Below are 15,421 nucleotides of genomic sequence, written 5' to 3'. Positions count from 1 at the left end.
AAAAGTATTTGCCCACTTTAGAAATACTATTATGATCTATAATGAAAGATAATTGTATTGAAAGTATGAGCTATCACAAAATTAAAATGCATCTTCCGGGCAAGGATCATAGGATTATTAAAACTATATTTTAGTCTGCACATTAAGCCCTTGTCTCTCAAATACATTGTGACAGTTGTTAGCTAGTTGGTTAGCTAGCTAGTGAATTTGAACCACATTGTCATAGTCAAAACACCTCATTACAAGACCCATTTATCTCAACATTCTCTTGCTCTCTCCATCTGTCTGTCTCATAAGATGATGGATGGCATGCTTGGTGAAACCATGGCACTGAGACCACCAGCAACCTACCCTAGTAACCAGCATGCAAGAAACCCCTCCTCCTTCCCCAAGACAACCCCATCACCACCTGCATTCTGAAGCTCACCCCAGTTCCCTCCTACCTCCCACTAAATTAGATTTAAAAAATATTTAAAAAACACCTTATGGAACAGTGGGGACTGTGAAGTAACAAAGACATTTGCACAGACACATGCATGCATACACACACACACTAACATACACATAGATTTAGTACTGTAGATATGTAGAAGTGGTGGAGTAGGGGCCTGAGGGCACACAGTGTTTTGTGAAATCTGTGAAAGTATTGTAATGTTTTAAAAATTGTATAAACTGCCTTTGGCAGCAGCTAATGGGGATCAATAATAAATACAAATACCCCACGCCCATTCCCTCCCCCCTCCCGCTCTACACCTTTGTCAGATCCCTCCCCCCACCCCCTTGGACACGCCCTCCTCCAGGATAGCCAATAACACAGACCCTCTACAGTTTAAACCTGCTCCGGTCGCACTGCCTCCCGTGACGCCCACCATCGCTTCTCCTGCCTCACCTCCCAGGGCTCCTCCATTACCAACTTCCTAGCCCAGCAGCAGAGGAGAGCACATCCGTGCTCCAGGATTTCCTGAGGAGACCGGGGGAGCAGGTGCGTCGTGGCTGGGCAGCGGCCCAGTAGTGGTGGCACTTGTCCCGTAAGTTGGACACTAATGTGGTTTTCCAACAGCAAGGCTCAGATCACCACGGCAGTGCCATTGTTTATAAAAAAATATATATTTATATATTAAACAAAAATATAAACTATTTTATTGAGTTACAGTTCATATAATGAAATCAGTCAATTGAAATAAATAATGCCCTAATCTATGGATTTCACATGACTGGGAATACAGATATGCATCTTTTGGTCACAGATATCTTAAGAAAATATAGGGGTGTGTTTTTTGAAAACCAGTCAGTATCTGGTGTAACCACCATTTATTTGCCTCATGCAGCGTGACAGTTGATCCGGCTGTTGATTGGGGTCCCAATGGCTGTGCAAAGTTGCTGGATATTGGAGCGAACTGGAACGCGCTGTCGATCCAGAGCATCCCAAATATGCTCAATGGTTGACATGTCTGGTGAGTATGCAGGCCATGGAAGAACTGGGACATTTTCAAATTCCAGGAATTGTCACCTTGCGAGATAGGGCCATGATGAGACAAGAAGTGACGGCAGCAGATGAATGGCATAGGTCAGGATCTCGTCACAGTACCTCTGTAATTCAAACTGCCATTGATAAAATGCAAATGTGTTCGTTGTCCCTAGCTTATGACTTCGCGTACCATAACCCCACCGCCACTATTGAGGCACTGTTCACAACGTTGACATCAGCAAATCGCTCGCCCACACGACGCCATACACATACACATACTCGCCCACACGTCTGCCATCTGTCCGGTACAGTTGAAACCGGGATTCATCCGTGAAGAGCACACTTCTCCAGCGTGCCAGTAGCCATCGAAGGTGAGCATTTGCCCACTGAAGTCAGTTACGAGTCAGCATGATGATTGCACGCTCCCTCAACTTGAGACATCTGTGGCATTGTGTTGTGTGACAAAATTGCACATGTTAAAGTGGCCTTTTTATTGTCCACAGCACAATTTGTTAAAGGTCTTTTAAATTTAACTAGGCAAGTCAGTTAAGAACAAATTCTTACTTACAATGACGGCCTACTCCGGACAGCGCTGGGCCAATTGTGCGCCGTGTTATGGGACTTCCAATCACGGCTGGATGTGATACAGCCTGAATTCGAACCAGGTACTATAATGACGCCTCTTGCACTGAGATGCTGTGCCACTCTGGAGTCCAAAGTCCACCTGTGTAATAATCATGCTGTTTAATCAGCTTCTTGATATGCCACACCTGTCAGGTGGATGGATTATCTTGGCAAAGGACAAATGCTAACAGGGATGTAAGCAAATTTGTGAACAAAATTTAAGAGAAGTAAGCCTGGAACATTTCTGCTCACGAAACATGGAGCCAACACTTTATATGTTGCGTTTATATTTTTGTTCCGAATATTATCACACACTCACAAACTGAAATCATATGTGTAGGTCTACATTGTACAATCAATCAGTGACAGAGAGCCTCAAATATCACATCTTTGGTCTCAAAGACATGATCAAACAAAAACAACTTAATGATTGGTTGAAAATAGATCCTCCCACAATGCAGGCGATGGCTTTAGGATGAAGTTGGTCAAATGCAACTGCAGAAACTTGCAGTCAAAAATTCATGATCTTAGATCACATTTTGTAAAGTTCATGCAGGCGACATGTAGGCGCAAGTCTGGTTTTTACCCCAAGTCTGTTTTTTACCCCATAATGCAACACACTTTGAACGGTGATGACCAACGATGGTCACCGACTTCACAAAAATGATCTGCTCAAACTCGCACACTGACTGTACAGTTAAGGCCATTCAATAAAAAAGTATTGTTAATGAAAAGAAGCAATGGGAGAGGACACGGAGAGAGACTGATCGAAAACACAAGGAGGACATAGGAGGGGGTAGATGCAGGAGCATCATGGGACGTCAAAGGGCATTTGTAAGGGCCTTACTGGGAGCTTTTTCTCTCTCTCCTAAAGCATGGACAGCACTGGGATTGGAAGACAGAGGAGAAGGGTAGTCCAGTGGAAGCAGAGTCACTGCCACCAACAAGATGTTCTTGACATAATATGGACCGGGTCTTTTACCAAATAGGTCAGTCTTCTGTATACCACCCCTACCTTGTCATAACACAACTCTTTGGCTCAAACGCATTAAGGAAATAAATTCCTGAAATTAACTTTTAACAAGGCACACCTGTTAATTGAAATGCACTCCAGGTGACTACCTCATGAAGCTGGTTGAGAGAATGCCAAGAGTGTGCAAAGCTGTCATCAAGGCAAATGGTGGCTTCTTTGAAGGAATCTAAAATATATTTTGATTTGTTTAACACTTTGTTTTGGTTACTACATGATTCCATATGTGTTATTTCATAGTTTTGATGTCTTCACTATTATTCTACAATGTAGAAAATAGTACAAATAAAGAAAACCCTTGAATGAATAGGTGTGTCCAAACTTTTGACTGGTACCATTGATTCTTGAAAAATAAAACTTGTAAATGCCTCATGAGCTTAGTTCAAATGTACACTACCGTTCAAAAGTTTGAGGTCATTTAGAAATGTCCTTGTTTTTGAAAGAAAAGCACATTTTTTGTCCATTAAAATAACATCAAATTGATCAGAAATACAGTGTAGACATTGTTAATGTTGTAAATGACTATTGTAGCTGTAAACAGCTGATTTTTAACGGAATATCTACATAGGCGTACAGAGGCCCGTTATCAGCAACCATCACTCCTGTGTTCCAATGGCATGTTGTTAGCTAATCCAAGTTTATAATTTTAAACAAAGACTTTTATTCTGAAACTTGTCAGTCTATGCTTGTTCTCAGAAATGTTCTATTGTTCTATTCCATGTGAGAAATTGCCAAGAAACTGACGCTAGCACCAAATTAAAATAAAAAATACTATAAATATTTAACTTTCATGAAATCACAAGTGCAATACATCAAAATAAAGCTTAACTTGTTGTTAATCCAGCCGCCGTGTCAGATTTCAAAAAGGTTTTACGGCGAAAGCAAACCATGCTATTATCTGAGGACAGCGCTCAGCACACAAAACATTACAAACAGTTAGCAGCCAAGTAGATTAGTCACAAGTCAGAAATAGCAATACAATTAATCGCTTACCTTTGATGATCTTCATATGGTTACACTCACAAGACTCCTAGTTACACAATAAATGTTTGTTTTGTTCGATAAAGTCCCTCTTTATATCCATAAACCTCCATTTTGTTGGCGCGTTTTGTTCAGCAATCCAATGGCTCAAATGTGGTCTCAAGAGGCAGATGGAAATTCCAAATAGTATCTGTAAAGTTTGTAGAAACGTGAAACAATGTTTATAATCAATCCTCAGGATGTTTTTAGCATAAATAATCGATAATATTTCAATCGGATAATAGCGTTGTCAATATAAAAGAAAAACAACGAAAGGCGCGCTATCGGGATTGGGGACTTTCCACTGGCCTCTCATTGAAACGGCTCATTCTCCCTAATTTTTCAGAATAAAGGCCTGAAACAATGTCTAAAGACTGTTCACAGCTAGTGGAAGCCATAGGGAATGGAATTTGGGTCATATTCCTTTAAATGGTGGATAGGCTTTCAATGGAAAAACACCCATTTCAAAATAATAGCACTTCCTGGATGGATTTTCCTCAGGTTTTTGCCTGCCATTTCAGTTCTGTTATACTCACAGGCATTATTTTAACAGTTTTGGAAACTTTGGAGTGTTTTCTATCCAAATCAATTATATGCATATCCTAGCTTCTGGGCCTGAGTAGCAGGCAGTTTACTTTGGGCACGCTTTTCATCCAAAATTCCAAATGCTGCCCCCTATCCCAAAAAAGTTAATAATTGTTTCATTATTTTTTACCACAATCGGGTAGAGCTTGGCGATATGGCCAAAATATTATATCATGGTATTTAAAAAAATAATTGGAACGGTATGACAGTATTTGACGGTATTTTTCATTTTTGAATAATAAAAGTTCTACATTTCCTTTATGAGTAGTGAGTGATCCTAGGGTGGCAACACATACATTCTAAGAGATTTTAATGAGTATTTTTCCATTCTGATTGTTTTATACTGTTCAATTCAAATTCAACCAAAATAAGTTTTCATTATTTTTGCATTTCCTGCACTCAATTGCAGTGGTGGGAAAAGTGCCCAATTGTCATACTTGAGTAAAAGTAAAGATACGTTAATAGAAAATTACTCAAGTAAATGTGAAAGTAACCCAGTAAAATACTACTTGAGTAAGTCTAAAAGTATTTAGTTTTAAATATACTTAAGTATCAAAAGTAAATGTAATTGATCAAATGTACATAAATATCAAAAGTAAAAGTAGAAATAATTTCAAATTCCTTTTATTAAGCAAACCAGATGGCACCACTTTATTTAAAAAACATTTTTTACGGATAGCCAGGGGCACACTCCAACACTCAAACATAATTTACAAACAAAGCATGTGTGTTTGGTGAGTTTTCCACATTAAAGGCAGAAGATGACCAGGAATGTTATCTTGTGTGTGAATTGGACCATTTTCCTGTCCTGCTAAACATTCCAAATGTAACAAGTACTTTTAGGTGAAGTACAGTATTTTCTTTGGGAATGTAGTGATGTAAAAGTTGTCCAAAAAATATAGTAAAGTACAGATACCAAAAAAACAACTTAAGTAGTACTTGAAAGTATTTTTACTTAAGTACTTTACACCACTGCTCAATTGAGATCATTTCCACACATCCACATAGGGCTGCACAATATGGGCAATTAATCAAGGACTTAATTTTAACCAAATGTTGCAGTTGTGATTTGACTTGTGAATTAGAGCAAAACTGTTGGAATCATGGAAATAGAATGACTATTCTAATTCTTTACTTAGAATATAATAGTGGGCACTTTGAATACGGTGTTGTTTGAGATGACAACAAATTAAAATGCCAGGGAGGAGTTATTGTGACAAGGTAGGAACTAAAGTGTTTCCTATGGGACCCTATAAGCTTTGGCTACATTGCATATTTTCTCTTAGGTACTTCATGTAGCTAACATATTCTTCCTTTGCATATTCCTCTTTGGTTTAGAAGATACTGTTGCAAAAACAACATGCTGATTTAGGTCTACACCATCACTGGTATTATCGGGCTGTATTAGCTAGCTACGTTTGCTCTTACTCAGTAAATGTATTAGCTAGCTAGCTATTTGCATTTGCGGCTAACAATTAGTGTTTCACAAGATTTAGGGCAACTTGCCTTAGCAAGACAAAGACAAAGACAAACTAGCTGTTTGCTGATGTAAGAAACACAAACTAATAGTGTCATTACAGAACTCTAGTGGATTCATATTAAGAAGAAAGGGAAAAACAACATTGTTGTCATCAACATTGTTGCATGTGCTGTATTGAACATGCAGACTGATCGCAAGTGGCTCATGGTTGGGGAACATCTAATACGCTCCTTGAGTGACAGGGGGTGTGGCTAGGTCAATGGGAAAGTGGCACGGAGAGAAAGAGCGGAGAGAGATGACTCAAGTAGTGAAGTAAACTATAAAAATTGACATTACACATGGCATAACAAACCAAACATTCAAAAACCGGTATAGAAGGTAAAGTAAAATCCCAAACCGGTCCCTGCATCAATACATGTAATGTCAATATATCATAAAATACTGCCCAGTTTTCAGTAACTGTTTCAGGGGCCTCCACCTAGTCAAAATACTAAACTCAGTTGTTTAACTTGCTCATCAGCTCAGTGTTCCACATAATGTAAACAGGTTAGGGGTTTAGATGACCTTACCCTCAACTTGTTAAAAGAAAACAACCTTCAATCAATACTCATCATCCGTATCTACAGGGGGAAATGTAAGCTCCTCCTGAGTTGGCATCTAACTGTTTCACCATCTGGAGGAGTAGAAAACATGATAGCTGCTGAAATCTTATCAGCCAGAGAGGCACAGATCGCCTTACAGCATGTAAATAACATTTCAAAGGGAAGAGAGTGAGAACACTTATAACAGTTTCACACTAACCTTGCTAAGAATGAGATTGGGGCAGGTTAGCCCAAGCTACAATCTAGTGTCTCCTCACATTGTTAGGGCACAGCTCTGCCTCTAGAAGCCTTGACTTTCCATATCATAATTATAGTGATTGATATATTACCCAACCCAAATTTAGAATGACAGTTCTTAGTGCTTCACATAGGTTCAATCACTTTAATTAAAGACCCTCACTTTTCTCATCCCTTGTGGTAATGACATATTGGTATCTCAATGCATTCTTAGTCTAAATTACTATACATTTTACAGTGTGCAGACCTCCACAATCAACCTGATACCCCAAATAATCAATTTTGGATAAGCTTAAATCAATTATGGGCACGGTTGACCTCCCCCTTCACTGCACTCATTCTTCTTTTCCTTTCATTTCATGTTCTTCTTCAGATAGTGTTTCAGTTTGCCCTTTTAATGGCAGATGTTTAAAGTGAATGGCCCTTGATAATGTCTCTCATCTGTCCTTTACAGTGATTATGTCTTTATGTCTTCAGTACACCAGCAGCATTTTTTATTTTTTTATTTTTTTTATTTCACCTTTATTTAACCAGGTAGGCAAGTTGAGAACAAGTTCTCATTTACAATGGCGACCTGGCCAAGATAAAGCAAAGCAGTTCGACACATACAACAACACAGAGTTACACATGGAGTAAAACAAACATACAGTCAATAATACAGTATAAACAAGTCTATATACGATGTGAGCAAATGAGGTGAGATAAGGGAGGTAAAGGCAAAAAAAGGCCATGGTGGCAAAGTAAATACAATATCGCAAGTAAAACACTGGAATGGTAGATTTGCAGTGGAAGAATGTGCAAAGTAGAAATAAAAATAATGGGGTGCAAAGTAGAAATAAAAATAATGGGGTGCAAAGGAGCAAAATAAATAAATAATAAAATAAATACAGTAAGGAAAGAGGTAGTTGTTTGGGCTAAATTACAGGTGGGCTATGTACAGGTGCAGTAATCTGTGAGCTGCTCTGACAGTTGGTGCTTAAAGCTAGTGAGGGAGATAAGTGTTTCCAGTTTCAGAGATTTTTGTAGTTCGTTCTAGTTCGTTTTGTAGTTCGTTCGTTCTAGGCAGCAGAGAACTGGAAGGAGAGGCGGCCAAAGAAAGAATTGGTTTTGGGGGTGACCAGAGAGATATACCTGCTGGAGCGCGTGCTACAGGTGGGTGATGCTATGGTGACCAGCGAGCTGAGATAAGGGGGGACTTTACCTAGCAGGGTCTTGTAGATGACATGGAGTCAGTGGGTTTGGCGACGAGTATAAAGCGAGGGCCAGCCAACGAGAGCGTACAGGTCGCAATGGTGGGTAGTATATGGGGCTTTGGTGACAAAACGGATTGCACTGTGATAGACTGCATCCAATTTGTTGAGTAGGGTATTGGAGGCTATTTTGTAAATGACATCGCCAAAGTCGAGGAATGGTAGGATGGTCAGTTTTACAAGGGTGTGATTGGCAGCATGAGTGAAGGATGCTTTGTTGCGAAATAGGAAGCCAATTCTAGATTTAACTTTGGATTGGAGATGTTTGATGTGGGTCTGGAAGGAGACTTTACAATCTAACCAGACACCTAGGTATTTGTAGTTGTCCACGTATTCTAAGTCAGAGCCGTCCAGAGTAGTGATGTTGGACAGACGGCCAGGTGCAGGCAGCGATCGGTTGAAAAGCATGCATTTAGTTTTACTTGTATTTAAGAGCAATTGGAGGCCACGGAAGGAGAGTTGTATGGCATTGAAGCTTGCCTGGAGGGTTGTTAACACAGTGTCCAAAGAAGAGCATGAGAGAAGTTTGGACTGGATCTCTCTCCATGCTCACTCCACATGCATCTCATGTCGCACTCCTGAGAGAAAAGCATGAGAGAACAGGCAGTTGATAGCTTCGACTGCTGTGTACATGTTGCTGGTTCGGACTCAGGTTTCACTGTAGAAGTGGTGAAGGACCATACTGAACGCTATTCTCTGCATTTTCAGCCAGTTAGAGGGGGTGATAAGGTTCAACACTGTTCATCAGCCGAATTACCTTCCATGCATCTAAATACCAGCTTCAACAGGCCAGAACAACAGTTCAGTTTAGAATAACAACACACAGTTGAAACCATCCCCCCCCAAAATTGGCTTATACTCCCCTATCATCTTGGCGATCTCACTGTGGCGTTACAGGTCAGGGAGTCAGAGGGCTAATCCTTAGGGAGAAATCCCAATCTGGTGAGATTTGTTATTGATGCAGGACAAAAACAAAGAAACAAAACAAAACAGCAATATTATCACCTGAGGTGGGAAAAACTTCAATTAATTTGAAGTAACTGTCATCCATTACCTAAATCATTTTTTTCCCTTTTACAGGCAGGCATGTGAAGAAAATTAATTTAGCATATTTTCCAAAGGGCCCGAGGGGGCAGGCAATTCCCCCTTTCACACATGAAGTGAAAAGTCAGGTCAGAGGTCAGTCAGCCCTATTAAGTGAGTGTTTCTTTTCCTGTACCTCAGACATTATTTAAATATATTTCAAACATGTTGTGTATCAGGTTTTCAGAGAATGTACATGTGTGAAACAAAAACTCTGACAATAGAAACTTTCATTTGTGTATATCATAATTTTCTAACCCCTGAAAAACCAACTAAAATAAAATAAAAAGACCCCACACTTCTAAATCAAACAGAGTATTAAACACTAACAAATATTCATTAATAGGTGGGTTGTGTGTGGGTGCTGGCATGTGTGTGGCAAAAATTGTAGGGTAAACATAAACCAAATGGCCAGGTCTTGCTTAATTTGGGAGGTCCTTTAACCTTTTTATATGTGTCATCATCTAGAAAAGCATATCCCACTTGAATTTCTTCATCCATTGATATTGATGGACCCGGGATTTTGTCACTCAAAATTGATATTTAATCTATTGGTTGTGAGGGGGTATAAATAGGCTCTTGTCTTTTGTTAGCAGATGCTAATGTGTTTGTTCTGTAATCTTCCTGGCCAGGTGAGTGGAGGGAGTGATACGCTTGAAGGCCGATGGGATTGTCCTCAATTTCCTTTGATTCCAGGCTTTCGTCGTCGGACGAGGAAATATTGACGATTCTGCTGTCTTCTCTGTGGAGATAGAAGCAGCTGCCTTGAGAGTTTCATTTTCCGCATTATCTTTTTTTTGCTGGAAAGATAGTCTTAATATTTTAACTTTTCTGAGTTCGTATTATTTGACCAATGAAGTAGATGTGTCTAGCTCTTCCTCAGTAAAGTCTTGCATGGTGAATTCAATTCTTTCTGACCTCTGAAAGCTCTGCCAAAGTAACCATCTTTGATGGCTTTAATTGTCTTGTCCCAGCACATTTTTTCTCTATGACTTGGCAGAAGGAGTCTACTCCAACTTGTTCCAGCCATCCAATTTGAAAAGTATGTTCTGTTCTCTTAACGTTGGAGTTTCCACAAAGTTTTGCTGATTTCTCATGACACTTCTTTATGTGTTTAAAATTTTCCATAAGCTTCTCTGCAGTTTTAGACACTGGATCCCTGGAGAGTGGCCAATTCATTTGCAGTACTGCCTTAGGGCAATACGGTCGCCAAATCTGGGCACATATTTTGCGAATTCGGCATCCGTCATTACTTCGACGGCACTGAAGTCGATCTGAAAACAAAGGAGGAAAATCAAATCCAAATGTATTTGTCATATGTGCAGAATACAACAGTTGTAGAACTTACAGTGAAATGCTTACTAACAGGCCCTTAACCAATAACGCAGTTATAAGAAAAATAAGAGTTAAGATAAATATTTACTAAATAATCTAGAGTAAAAAATAAAAGGGCAACAATAAAATAACAATAGCGAGGATATATACAGGGTGTACCTGTACCGAGTCAATGTACAAGTTAGTCGAGGTAATTGAGGTAATATGTACATGTTGATAAGGGTAAAGTGACTATGCATAGATAATAGATCATTACCAGCTAGTAGCAGCGTCAAAAAGGGGGGTCAATGCAAATAGTCTGGCGCTTTGATACCACTTAGCAGAGAGAATAGTTTATGACTAGGGTGGCTGGAGTCTTTACCATTTTTAGGGCCTTCCTCTGACACAGCCTAGTATAGAGGTCCTTGATGGCAGGAAGCTTGGCGCCAGTGATGTACTGGGCCGTACGCATTACCATCTGTAATGCCTTGCGATCAGAAGCTGAGCAGTTGCCATACCAGGCGGTAATGCAACCAGTCAGGATGCTCTTGATGGTGCAGCTGTAGAACTTTTTGAGGATCTGAGGACCAATGCCTAATCTTTTCAGTCTCCTGAGGGGTAATTGGGGCGGCAGGGTAGCCTAGTGGTTGCAAGTTCAAATCCCCGAGCTGACAAGGTACAAAATCTGTCATTCTGCCCCTGAACAGGCAGTTCCTAGGCCGTCATTGAAAATAAGAATTTGTTCTTAACTGACTTGTCTAGTAAAATAAAAGGTTCAAAAAATAGGCGTTGTTCTGCCCTCTTCACGACTATCTTGGTGTGTTTGGACCATGACAGTTTGTTGGTGATGTGGACACCAAGGAACTTCGAAGCTCTCAACCTGCTCCACTACAACCCCGTCGATAAGAATGGGGGCGTGATCTGCCCTCCTTTTCCTGTAGGCCATGGTCATCTCCTTTGTCTTGATCATGTTGAGGGAGAGATTGTTATCCTGGCACCACACGGCCAGGTCTCTGACCTCTTCACCATAGGCTGTCTCATCGTTGCCGGTGATCAGGCCTACCATCGTTGTGTCGTCGGCAAACTTAATGATGGTGTTGGAGTCATGCTTGGCCACGCAGTCATGGGTGAACATGGAGTACAAGAGGGAACTAAGCATGCACCCCTGAGGGGCCCCCGTGTTGAGGATCAGTGTGGCAGATGTGTTGTTTCCTACCCTTACCACCTGGGGGTGGCCCGTCTACAAGTCCAGTATCCAGTTGTAGAGGGAGGTGTTTAGTCCCAGGGTCCTTAGCTTAGTGATGACCTTTGAGGACACTATGGTGTTGTACGCTGAGCTGTAGTCAATGAACCACATTCTCACGTAGGTGTTCCTTTTGTCCAGGTGAGAAAGGGCAGTGTTGAGTGCAATACAGATTTATCATCTGTGGATCTGTTGGGGAGGTATGCATATTGGAGTTAGTCTAGGGTTTCTGGGATGATGGTGTTGGTGTGAGCCATGACCAGCTTTTGAAAGCACAGACGTGAGTGTTACGGTCGGTAGTCATTTAGGCAGGTTACCTTGGTATTTTTGGGCACAGGGACTATGGTGGTCTGCTTGAAACCTGTAGGTATTACAGACCTGGCCAGGGACAGGTTGAAAATGTCAGTGAAGACACTTGGCAGTTGGTCAGCACACGTCCTGGTAATCCATCTGACCCTGTGGCCTTGTGAATGTTGGCTTGTTTAACTGTCTTACTCACAGTGTGATCACACAGTCGTCCGGAACAGCTGGTGCTCTCATGCATGCTTCAATGTTGCTTGCCTCGAAGCGTGCATAGAAGTCCGAAGTCCTTGAGCTTGTCTGGTAGACTTGTGTCACTGGGGAGCTCGCGGCTGGGCTTCTCTTTGGAGTCCATAAAAGAAGCCCTGCCATATCCGACGAGCATCAGAGCCGGTGTAGTAGGATTCAATCTTAGTCCTGTATTTATGCTTTGCCTGTTTGGTGGTTCGTTCGAGGGAAATAGCGGGATTTCTTATAAGCGTCCGGGTTAGAATCCCGCTCCTTGAAATCGGCAGCTCTTTAGCTCTGGGAGTTCCCTGTAATCCATGGCTTCTGGTTGGGGTATGTATGGTCACTGTGGGGATCATGTCACTTATTGATAATGTGGTATACTCCATCAGATGATTCCCGGAACATATTCCAAGTCTGTGCTAGCAAAACAATCCTGTAGCTTAGCATCTATGTCATCTGACCACTTCCGTATTGAGCGAGTCACAGGTACTTCCTGCTTTAGGTTTTGCTTGTAAGCAGGAATCAGGAGGATAGATTTATGGTCAAATTTGCCAAATGGAGGGCGAGGGAGAGCTTTGTACGCATCTCTGTGTGTGGAGTAAAGGTGGTCTAGAGTTTTTTCCCTCTTGTTGCACATGTAACATGTTGGTCGAAATTTGGTAAAACGGATGTAAGTTTCCCAGCATTTATCCCCGGCCGCTAGGAGTGCCGCATCGGGATTAGCATTTTATTGTTTGTTTATGGCTTTATGCAGCTCGTTGACTGCGGTTTTAGTGCCAGCATCGGTTTGTGGTGGTAAATAGACAGCTACGAAAATAGAGATGCAAACTCTCTTGGTAAATAGTGTGGTCTACTGCTTATCATGACATACTCTACCGCGAGACTTCCTTAAAATTAGATTTTGCACACCAGCTGTTATTGACAAATAAACACAGACCACCCTTGTCTTACCGGAGGCAGCTGTTCTGTCTTGCCGATGCACGGAAAGACCAGCCAACTGTATATTACCCAAGTCGTTGTTCAGCAACAACTCGGTGAAACATAAGATATTATATAGTTACAGTTTGAGCAAGTAACTTGATTTGATGGATGGTTATAGTGGATGGTTGAATAAATTAAGATTGAATACATAGATGGCTCAATTAAAGCAAGAATCCTTAATTGAAACAATAACAAAGCGGCCAACCCGCCACTGTTTTGGTAAAAAGCTGAGGAATAGGCCTGGAGAAATTAATGGGTATATATTAGAGGTTGACCGATTAATCGGATTGGCCGATTAATCAGGGCCGATTTCAAGTTTTCATAACAATCGGAAATCGTTATTTTTGGGCGCCGATTTTGAACTAGGCAAGTCAGTTAAGAACACATTCATATTTTCAATGATGGCCTAGGAACGGTGGGTTAACTGCCTTATTCAGGGGCAGAACAACAGATTTTCACCTTGTCGTCTTTAACGTTCTTATAAGTAGTCTTACTATCTTTTATTTCAATGCATCATAAGCCTAGATTAATTTGTTGATTTATCTATCATTGTTTGTATTTACAGGGCAGCTGTTACGTGCTCCGATTGTCACTTTCTGACCTTAGTTCTTTTGTTATGTTTTTGTTTTAAGTATGGTCAAGGCTTGAGTTGGGTGGGTTGTCTATGTTCTTTTTTCTATGATTTGGAATTTCTGTGTTTGGCTTGGTATGGTTCTCAATCAGAGGCAGCTGTCAATCGTTGTCCCTGATTGAGAACCATACTTAGGTAGCCTGGTTTCACTTTTGAGTTGTGGGTGCTTATTTCCTCTTAAGTGTTTTTGTTTTTCACCTTACGGGATTGTTCGTTTGTTATTTATTGTTTTGTTCAGTGTTCCAATACGCCATTAAAAGCTATGAACACTTACCACGCTGCGCATTGGTCCGATCTCTCCTACTCCTCCTCAGAGGAAGAAGACAAGCGTTACAGAATCTCGCACCAACAAAGGACCAAGCAGCGTGAAAACGGGTAACAGCAGCGATCTCAGGACTCCTGGACATGGGAGGAGATTCTGGACGGCAAGGGACCCTGGGCACAGGCTGGAGAGTATCGCCGCCCCAAGGCAGAGTTGGAGGCAGCGAAAGCCGAAAGGTGGTGGTATGAGGAGGCAGCACGGCAGCGCGGTTGGAAGCCCGAGAGGCAGCCCCAAAAATGTATTGGGGGAGGCACACGGGGACTGTGGCGAAGTCAGGTAGGAGACCTGCGCCAACTCCCCGTGCTTACCGTGGAGAGAGAGGGACCGGGCAGGCACCGTGTTATGCCGTGAGGAGCACGGTGTCCCCGGTGCACAGGCATAGCCCGGTGCAGTACATAGCAGCGCCTCGTATCGGCCGGGCTAGAGTGGGCATCGAGCCAGGTGCCATGAAGCCGGCTCAGCGCATCTGGTCTCCAGTGCATCTCCTCGGGCCGGGGTACATGGCAACAGCCCTACGCATGGTGTCCCCGGTTCGCCAGCACAGCCCAGTGTGGGCTATTCCACCTCATCGCACTGGCCTGGCTACGGGGAGCATTCAGCCAGGTAGGGTTGGGCAGGCTCGGTGCTCGAGACCTCCAGTGCGCCTTCACGGTCCGGTCTATCCGGTGCCACTTCCACGCACCAGCCCTCCGGTGGCAGCCCCCCGCACCAGGCTGTCTCTCCGTCTCCTCCCTACAGGTGCTCCCGCCTGTCCAGTGCTGCCAGAGTCTTCCTCCTGCCCAGCGCTGTCAGAGTCACCCATCTGTCCTGAGCCGCCGGAGTCTCCCGCCTGTCCTGAGCCGACCGAGTCTCCCGCCTGTCCTGAGCCGCCGGAGTCTCCCGCCTGTCCTGAGCCGCCGGAGTCTCACGTCTGTCCTGAGCCACCGGAGCCACCAGTCTGCCAGGAGCCGCCGGAGCCGCCAGCCAGCCAGGAGCTGCCAGAGCCGTCAGTCAGCCAGGCGATGCCAGAATCACCCTTCA

Source organism: Oncorhynchus keta, chromosome 32, assembly GCF_023373465.1.
Source record: "Oncorhynchus keta strain PuntledgeMale-10-30-2019 chromosome 32, Oket_V2, whole genome shotgun sequence".
Classification (NCBI taxonomy): domain Eukaryota; kingdom Metazoa; phylum Chordata; class Actinopteri; order Salmoniformes; family Salmonidae; genus Oncorhynchus; species Oncorhynchus keta.
The sequence above is the reverse complement of the archived record's forward strand: the minus strand, read 5'-3'. Positions refer to the sequence as shown.